The 9,640-nt window shown below is 43.9% G+C and overlaps 1 long non-coding RNA gene across 1 annotated transcript; it reads right to left on the reverse strand.

The window, feature by feature from the left end:
- Window positions 1-940: 940 nt before the first annotated feature.
- LOC132825281 (uncharacterized) lies at window positions 941-8,319 on the reverse strand. The gene is made up of 3 exons (XR_009645769.1): window positions 8,093-8,319; window positions 7,719-7,895; window positions 941-2,973 (listed from the first exon to the last, which is right to left on the reverse strand). It is a non-coding gene; the product is annotated as an uncharacterized LOC132825281 (long non-coding RNA).
- Window positions 8,320-9,640: the final 1,321 nt, after the last annotated feature.

Genomic DNA, 9,640 nt, shown 5'->3' on the forward strand with positions numbered 1-9,640 from the left:
TATCCACTTACTGCTGGAATAAAACTAAAAGTGTAAGATTGAATATTGCTTTATTTAAAGAGCACGCAGGACTGGACTCACACATAGAAGAAAGGAAGTTGGTAGATTGAGCCCAAAGTCCAACAGATATAACATCTACCATTGTTTGCAGGCATGTTTCATTCTTGTATGAACATTTTAGCTAATACAAAAACAATTATTTATTTCCTCCACATAGTTTTCATTCTTGTTGACTCAGCTCTTGGTTGAAACAATTACACACTGGTGTGAGTTCATTTACCTTGCATAAGTAATTATGATTGCAGAAGTAACACTACTTTACCTAAATCTCACTGTGTCCTTCTTGATTGACGGTCTCACTTGAGTCCACAAGACACAATGCAGTGGGAAAGCTCCACATTGCTGAGGCATGTTAGCGCAGGATTTAAAAATAAAGTTGAACACTATTGTGCTATGCTTGGTGTGAGTTCAAACGACTATGGATATTCCCCTGAAAGCTGATTTTAAATTATAGAATGTTGCTGCATCAATGAAGGCCACAGTCCATCATGTCCAGAATGTGTAATATTTTTAAAAAATAGTTAATATGAAACAAGAAAAATGATTTTGGTGATGTGAAGAGAATTCTGTGTGGAACAAAAGTGTGTGCATTTGGAAAAGGAGCAGGTGACAACTTGTGTTGACAGGAGCTGAAACAAAGTGAGAAATCACTGCATTATCTCTTACCTGAACAACTTTGGTTAAAGCTGATGGACTTTAGGCTCAACCTACAAACTTAATATCTTTTATGTATGAGCCAAGTCCTGCGTGCTCTTTAAAATAAAGCAATAAGGAAAAACATTTAATCTTGCACTTTTAGTTTTATTCTAACAATAAGTAGATAAAGTATACAGAGCTCTGGGTCTAAACCTTTCCGTCTCTGACAAACTACTAAGTCAATCAGTTCACAAAGACAAAGACCCATCTCTCTCCCTAACACATTCCTTTATTCCATACAAAACATCATACCATCACTCAAGTGTAACTGTCTTCTCATTGGCCGTTGCTCCGATTCCATTCCCCGCCTCCTCGCATTTCCGGCTGTTTGACCTCACGGGACCTTCCCTTTTTCGAAAACAAAGGACCACCATGCGGCCTCCTTTCGAGCACGACCCGGCAGTCTCGCCCACTTCCGTGGCGCAAAACGGCCGATCACGTGACCTCCGAGCCGAGGACACGCCCCCAAGCCCGACTATTGGAGGACCACGCGACCTCCGAGCCGAGGACACGCCCCCATGCCCGACTATTGGAGGACCACGTGACCTCCAAGCCGAGGACACGCCCCCCCCAGGCCCGACAATTTAGTTTTCCAGGTAAGTTATTTTTTAATATATATATTTACAACTCCCCCTTTTGATCTCATGACAATGAAATCAACAAACCAGTGTTACGCATCACATTCACTCTCCGACGCATAGTCCTCCCCTCTTGCCAGGGCCATGGTTTCCGTCTCCATCTGTGACATCTGGTAGGGCGGTGGAGACTTCCCTTCAATTGCTGTAATAATTACCCTGTTCAACAAAGATCTGATACAGGGGATACAACAACATCCACACAACACGAACACAATGGTCATACCAACAAGGGACATAAACACAGACACAATTAAACCCTTTCCATTCCCCTCCCCAGGAATCGAAAATGCCTCCTAGAGGGTTGTCAATACCTGAATGTGCATACATGTCTTCAGACAAAGTTCTTAATCCTTCCAGGGATCTGGCTACCGAGCCATCAGGTGCTGTATTGTTGGGGATGAACGTACAACATTGATCTCCAAACATAGAGCACACTCCCCCCTTTTCCGCCAACAACATATCTCAGGCCATTGTATTTTGTACTGTCATCAATGAGGTCCCTGCCAGTTGTTCAGAGAGTTCCGCCACGTCGTCTCTAGTTCTATTGGCTAGCCTGAGTACATTGTAATGTACATAATTAATTCGATCAACGTTTTTATTCGGCGTAACTGGGAATAAAGCACTAATGATTGGGAGATTCTCAAATCCTGTTGTTACCTGGTTTTACCAACTTATATTCATGAGGTACACCGCGGGGAACCCCTATTTCAAAATAAAAGCTTCTGTCATCAATTCATAGTAAATCTGTACCTTTTCAGAACCAGGATTAATGTTGAATCTTGTCAAGGTTAACAAGAGTGGATTTTTTTTAGCTCTGAGAGGTAATCAAGTTGCCTCATTGTCAGGCTCACATGGTCTCTAACCTCCCATCTATTATCCGAGGCTGACGACTTCTTAGGTGTCCGTTGTACCGCAGTCCACGTTATTACATTATCCCACGACGGGCATGGGTCATAGTAGATAGTGTAGATACAAAGATATATATCATACTCCGTCCAGTTCCCTGTATTTTGGCCACAGTCAATTACCTGACCTAAGTCAAACGGGTATATCGATGTATTGTATCACACTTTATATCATGTCTAATGTTTACCCGGCTCACTTAACATTTGTCCATCTCTTGTCCTTTTGATCCCTTATTCCTGGGACTCTCTACCTCGTCTGTGTGTTTGTCCCTCGTGGTTGATCCCCTTATGAATAGTATCATAACACTTCTACATAAAATAGTGAAAACTCCCAAGCTTAACGGCTTAGAATAACGTGGGCTGATTACTAACATGAACATAATATTCGTCATACAACAATTAATAGTTTAAGACCCTTCTACTCTTTCTGTCCTTATTTGTTGTAGAGTTCTCGTTGGCGGGTCTGTGGCCGCACACTGGCTCCAATGGTACCAAGTGTCTCCTTTTCCTTGTAGTCGAACCACATGAGATGTCCTTTCCACCACCTTGTAACGTCCTGACCACCGTGGCTCCGACCACTTCCGTTTGATCACCTTCAGCAGGACCCACTCTGTGGTGGATGGCGCCTGGCTCTGTAGGTCCCCCTTTTCCGATCCAACCTGTTTTAGAGAAAGCTGAGCCCAAAGCTGTTAGTTGATCATAATAAGGTTTGTACCTTATTGAGACTCCTCCCTCTAACATCTGTATTCCAGCCCCTGGTCCCAGAACTGCTGCCCTGTGGTTAGCTCGTACGGGGTAAACCCTATAATAGAGTTTACTGAGCTTCTAATAGATTTTAATGCTAAAGGTAGGGCATCCACCCAGCTTAACTTCGTTTGTGCACCCACTTTTCCTATTTTTCCCTTTATGGACTGGTTATTTCTCTCCACTTTTCCCTGTGACTGAGGATGGTACACCGTTCCAAACGCATGTTTCAGTCCTAAAGCCACTTCTACTTCTTGCAGGTGTTTATTCTTAAAATGTGTGCCATTATCTGACCCGATTTTCTTTGGAAACCCATGCGTTGGAATATATTGGTTTATCAAAAATTCGATCACTGTCTTCGCATCTTCCTTTTATCGCAGGTATCACTTTTGGCCAACCAGTGTATGCATCCACTGGTACCAAAAGGTACCTGTATCCGTTTACTCCCTCCACCATGTCAGTGTAGTCAATCACTATTTCCTGACCTGGCATTCTTGGGGGAGGAAATTTCCCCTCCTGTAGTTTCACTGTTGCTTTTACATTAAATCGTGTTCACAATATACATTCTCTGATATAATTTTCACTCATTACCTGTAGCTCAGCCAATTGGGCTGATTCTTTGCCGCCCACTATTGGGTCAAGTGTAACACTTACATCAGCACCTGCCTGCCTCCCCCTTTATTTCTAAAAAAGAACACACAATAAATGGTGTTCTCCTTCAGAAATACCGAGGAAAAACGGCTCTTTGTAATCCGGGACGACTAAATCAGCAGCCCACGTTAGGGCCTGTTGAAGAGATATAAACCGTCGTCTGCCTCCATGGTCCACTGCAAATGGGCAAACAAATTTCTCATGCCTTGCTCATCTACCATGGCCCTTAGAGGGAAACACAGCTCCCCATATGAGGGAACAAATTGTCTTCTGTATCCTGCCAATCCAAGAAAATGAGAGCATGTCTTTTACAGTGACTGGTTTGGCATGATGCAGAATGGAGGATCTATGGGATGGAGACACACCTGTTCCTTTACTGGCCCAAAAAAAAACACCGTTCGTCTGCAGCATTGTAATTTAGCCCGTGAAACTCTGAAACCGACGTTATACAAGGGCAACAGCAATGAGTTTGTAGCTGCCAAACAAGAAACATGGTTGGGTGCCGCCATAAGAATGTCATCCACATATCGGAGCAATACCACCCCCTTTGGGAGCATCAGATTCTCAGCTGCTGTTTCAGTACCTGATTAAACACCCCAGGCGACAAAATGTACCCTTGAGGGACACTTGGAGAACAAAGTTGTTGGCCTTTATAGGTAAACGAAACATGTCCCTGAAATTACCAGCTAGGGCAAACAGAAGAACGCGTTAGCCAGATCAATGCACGAGAACCACTTATGGTCAGGGGTCAGCACAGACATCGCAGCGTAGGGTTTGGGACCGAAATTATCGGAGTAGAAACGACACCGCTGATCCGTCCAAGATCATGCGCCATCCTATATTTGCCTGTATTCTGTTCTCTACAGGTGAGATAGGAGTGTTCCAGGCTGACTTTACATCTAGCACCCCTGCTGGTACCAATCCGTCAATTGTGTCGGCAATGCCGGCTTCAGCCTCTGGTTTGTGTGGGTATTGTCTCTGCCAAATCGGAGTGTGGTCTATTACCTCGAATGTGATTGGTGCGGCATGTTTGCAGTAACCAACGTCCGTCGAACCTACTGACCACAAGGCACCCGGTAGTGTATCAAGCATCGCTGCAGCCTGTCGGCTGGTCCATCTTTTACTTCTTTTCGATCTGCCTATGTTCCAGCAACACCTTGACAGTTGTTCTGTGCACAAGACAATAAGCTTCAAGTGACGGTGAATATTGCAAACCGGGTAACTGAGTCCGAACCCAATCAGTTAGCTCTATCAAGCGTTTGGACATGAGTCCCAGATCTTTGGCCTGATATTCAGCATGCACTACCAATGTGAAATGCGGTATAGCTTCTTTAGATATCCCATACCATTCCAGATTTAGTCCATAACACCCACCGCATCTTCCAGGTGTTTATAGAATGCATGCGGATAGATTGTATTGTCATCTGTCGTAATATAGGGTCACATGAAGGGGATCTGCAGGAGGAGCATAGGGATGCAGCATCTGAACCCAGGGTCGCCCTTGGTTATATAAAGACTGTATGCTGTTAGTCTGCCCTTTCTCAGGTTCAAGGAGTCCCCAGTATATATCTGCCCACTGCCCTTCTGCCATTGGTGATGCGTCTGGTGATAGCATCACTTGGGGTTTGGAGTGAATCATTGACATAGAACAATTAACAGAATAGCCAATTGGAAAGGTCACTACGAATCCGTCTGGTCCGCACAGAACCGGGACCCCGCATCTCTCCAGCAAGTCACGTCCCATCAAATTCACAGGGCATGCAGGTGATGGAATATATTGGTGATAAACAATCTGCCTGGCCACTGGTGTAATCAGTGGCGATGTCAAAGGCAGATTAGGAGGCTGATTGAAGGGGACATACTGTCCTCGGATCAATCCCTGGCGTCCCTGGGGGTCCCACAGCCAGGGACAATTTTCTTCTCCAATGCCCAGGTTGGCCACATTCAAAACAATTGTCCAGTGGCTAACCTCTGACACCTCCATGGCCCCTTCCCCTACCACGCATTCGTCCTGGAACACCTCTTGGCCTGTCCCCCTAAAAGGGGTAGTATGGCATCGAATCAGGTGCTGGATCTAGATTCTGCCAGTTATTTTGTGGCAACGGCTGCTGCACCATCTGATTAGTCGTCTTCTGAGAGTCCTTCTTTGTCTCATTAACCTTCCGTCTAGCCTCATCAAGTTGTAACTTCAGCAACTGCACTTGTGCTGACTCATTGCTCTGTTTATCTTCATTCTGTTTTGTCCTATAATCGGTTCATATGATGCATCAAATGTTCTGTAGAACACCCTGGGATATCAGGATTACTCTCCATTACCTCGTTTACTTTCTTAGGCATCCCTGCCGTAACGACATTCCTAAACTACGTGGTCTGCAGCTGACCCGACCCTGGCTGGCCCCCCGCAGTATCTGTCCACGTGCCTTTACATCTAGCCAAAAAGGCAGGCATCTCCTCGCCCTCCTTCATTGTGAAGGTGAGCGAGTGTATCGCTCCCGGTGGAATCGGGAATCTATCCCTCAAAGCCCTTCCCACACAGCTGGCAAGCTGCACGAACGGGTCTGAGTCAGGTACTAAGGTGGTCCCCGCAGACACTTCCATCTGCTGTACCTCCCACATACTCAATTGTTTGCGCACGAATGCTCTCCAATCCCACATGGCCAACTGGAAGTCTAGTGTGTATTGGCAAAATTTAGTCATCCAAGGTCCACCTCCCTCCATGGGTGGCAGCATTTTGTCCAAAATGCAATTCATATCCTTACAGGTCAAGGGCTGATACACATCCCCCATAAAAGAGCCTTTATAATCTAGAGGCAGTTGGTGCTGATATTTTATGGGCAGCCACAATATTTCCCCCATCACAAAATCATAACTGTTTTCAAAGGAGGCTGTACCCCTGAGAAGCCTTGTTGAATATCCATGGTAAGTGAGCCTTTTAAAGTGACAGGGTACGTGTTTGGACCGCCCCCTGGGCGGGACTCCTCGTCTTCACTATCTGTGCTACTCCTTGACTCCTCCTCTCTTCTTTCTCTTCGGCTTCTTTTGTCCACTTTCTTCCAACCAATATTGACCCTTTGTTTCCCTTCACATGCTCTTCTACTTCTAATCTTACCTACTCTTCTGCTTCTTCCCAGAAACGGTGACAATTTTCTTCCTCTGCTCTTCTTTAGGGACTTTGCCCTGCTTTTATAAATCTTCCCATATTTCTGCATCACTGTTTTTTGTTTGTTCTTTGCAAGCCCACTAATTAACTGACCACTAACGTTACCCCACTGCTGTTTTAGGGACAACACTAAATCAGAAGAACATCCTCCGTTTTTTCTTCACACTCTTTATCAAATTCCCTATCATTTTATGTATTTCTGTTTTTTTTTAAAATCCTCCTGTCCAAATAACCAATCGATTTCTATTTAACTTAGCCAAGCAACCAACCCGATTAAAACTAATCCGGTGCGAATCAATCAATCTGTATAAAATACACCCCAGGAAGCTGGCCCTCACAGCCCGAGTTATCAGCAGTTTTGTTATCACCTTTATATTTTTACTGCTTACTCTTTTCTCACTGAGACACCACCGTCTTCGTCTCAGAGACACCACTGATTTTTCCTACCACTCTCCGTACATTCCCAATATCAGTTCAAAACTTACAACACATCGATCATCAACTAAAATTCGTGAGCGGTGCTTTTATGAGTTCCTGCTCAAGGGACTTTAAACCTTCTCACACATACGTACCTCGGTGCTTTTATGAGGACTCTAACCCCATGGGACTTTAAACCCATACGTATCTAAACAACTACTTGTGAGCGGTGCTTTTATGAGATCCTGCTCAAGGGACTTTAAACCTTCTCACATATATGTACCTCGGTGCTTTTATGAGGACTCTAACCCCATGGGACTTTAAACCCGTACGTATCTAAACCCGTACGTATCCACTTACTGTTACTAGGACACTTGCAGACTAGTGACAACAATCAATTTAGTATCTCCAATCGCAGAACTTCGATATAAACAGGTGTCTGCTCACCTTTTTGTTTAGCTGCTCCGCTTGTTGTCATCACCAGACGTCAGTGTCCGTTGTTTCGATTTTCCTTTCGTTTTACGTCGATCACGTCGGAATCACGTCAGGCTCACCAATCTGATGGACTTTAGGCTCAACCTACAAACTTATTATCTTTTATGAATGAGCCAAGTCCTGCGTGCTCTTTAAAATAAAGCAATAAGGAAAAACATTTAATCTTGCACTTTTAGTTTTATTCTAACAATAAGTGGATAAAGTATACAGAGCTCTGGGTCTAAACCTTTCCGTCCCTGACAAACTACTAAGTCAGTCAGTTCACAAAGACAAAAGACCCCTCTCTCTCCCTGCTTCAGTCTTTTATACGATACAAAACATCATACCATCACTCAAGTGGAACTGTCTTCTCATTGGCCGTTGCTCCGATTCCATTCCCCGCCTCCTCGCATTTCCGGCTGTTTGAACGCACGGGACCTTCCCTTTTTCGAAGACAAAGGACCACCATGCGGCCTCCTTTCGAGCACGACCCGGCAGTCTCGCCCACTTCCGTGGCGCAAAACGGCCGATCACGCGACCTCCGAGCCGAGGACACGGCCCCCCAGGCCCGACAATTTAGTTTTCCAGGTAAGTTAAGCTTTTTATATATATATATATATATATATATATATATATATATATTTACAAAGCTTATTGTCCTGACATTGTATCGCAATTCTTGGGGGAAGCTGTGATGAACCATGCATAGTTGAATGAGACTGAATAAATAGAACAAAGATCACATTGACTATAACTGAGGCCTGAATTCTAAATGTTGTGAGCAGAAATTAATTACACCAGTATGTTAACCACACAAACTCTGGTGAATTAATCTGTCTGGATTAGTCTTCCTCTATCTGGCTCCCCAATAACTACTGCAGTCCTTCTGCAGAAAGAAGCAAGACCTTGCAAACTTGATTGTTTGCTGACTTCACATTGGAGGATTGAGGTCAGACTTGGCAAGGGTCCAAATTAAAGCTACTATCTGGAATCAGAGACAGTGGGATTGCATTTGAAACAAAAATTTGGACTTTCTTTCATGTCACAAAGCGAGTCCACTTTTATCTAAAAGCTGTTCCTTGACTCAAGGAGACTCTGTCCTTGATTTTTTGTTGGGGGTTGGTGTGGGGGGAGCTCAGGCTCCGATCAGTCTGGTGTGGTACAGAGATAACAAGGATTTTAAGAGGCCTTTTGTTTACATATAAACAGATGAGCTTTCAGGCCAAAGTGATCATACTTGACAACTCACCTACATAATGAAAGGGCAGAGGTCAGCTCTTTAGCTGAGCTAAGCTGAGCAGGTTTGCAAAGTTCAACAGGGAGCTGTGCAGAAACTCTCTTTCTGCTCTCCAACTTCAACTTGAAGCATCGATACTGGTTTTTGACATTGGAACTGTTGTACTCGGAACAGCATAATTAAGTCTGGCTGGATAGGTTGTGTTCTGTAGGAGGTGTTTGTTGATTGTGTAATTTTCTGAATAATGATTTTTCTGTTTAAAATCTAGTCACCAACCGAGCTATCTTACTCCAGGTAATGTTCACTGTACACTTACCGAAGTAAATTGCAAAGTTACACTCTGGGCTGCCGGCTTAAGAATGTAGTGAGTGGTCGAGCCTAGTTCATAACATTAGTCATTGCAATGTTAATGTAGTTACAGTTCCCTACGTTTTCAATAACTTTATAATAGTCTTAGCTTAACAGTTCCAGTAAAAATTATGAAAAGGTATGCATTATTTATTGGATTATGTTAGTAACTGGAAGTATTTATTGAAAGTCACGATTATTTCCTTAGCTTTTAAGATGACGTATATTCCCATTTAAAGGTAGATGATACTTTGCTGTGAAGTGAAGGCTGAATCTGCTGTGATCATTTTGAGTCTGGCCATTTGCAGAG

This window comes from Hemiscyllium ocellatum, chromosome 20 (genome assembly GCF_020745735.1).
Source record: "Hemiscyllium ocellatum isolate sHemOce1 chromosome 20, sHemOce1.pat.X.cur, whole genome shotgun sequence".
Classification (NCBI taxonomy): domain Eukaryota; kingdom Metazoa; phylum Chordata; class Chondrichthyes; order Orectolobiformes; family Hemiscylliidae; genus Hemiscyllium; species Hemiscyllium ocellatum.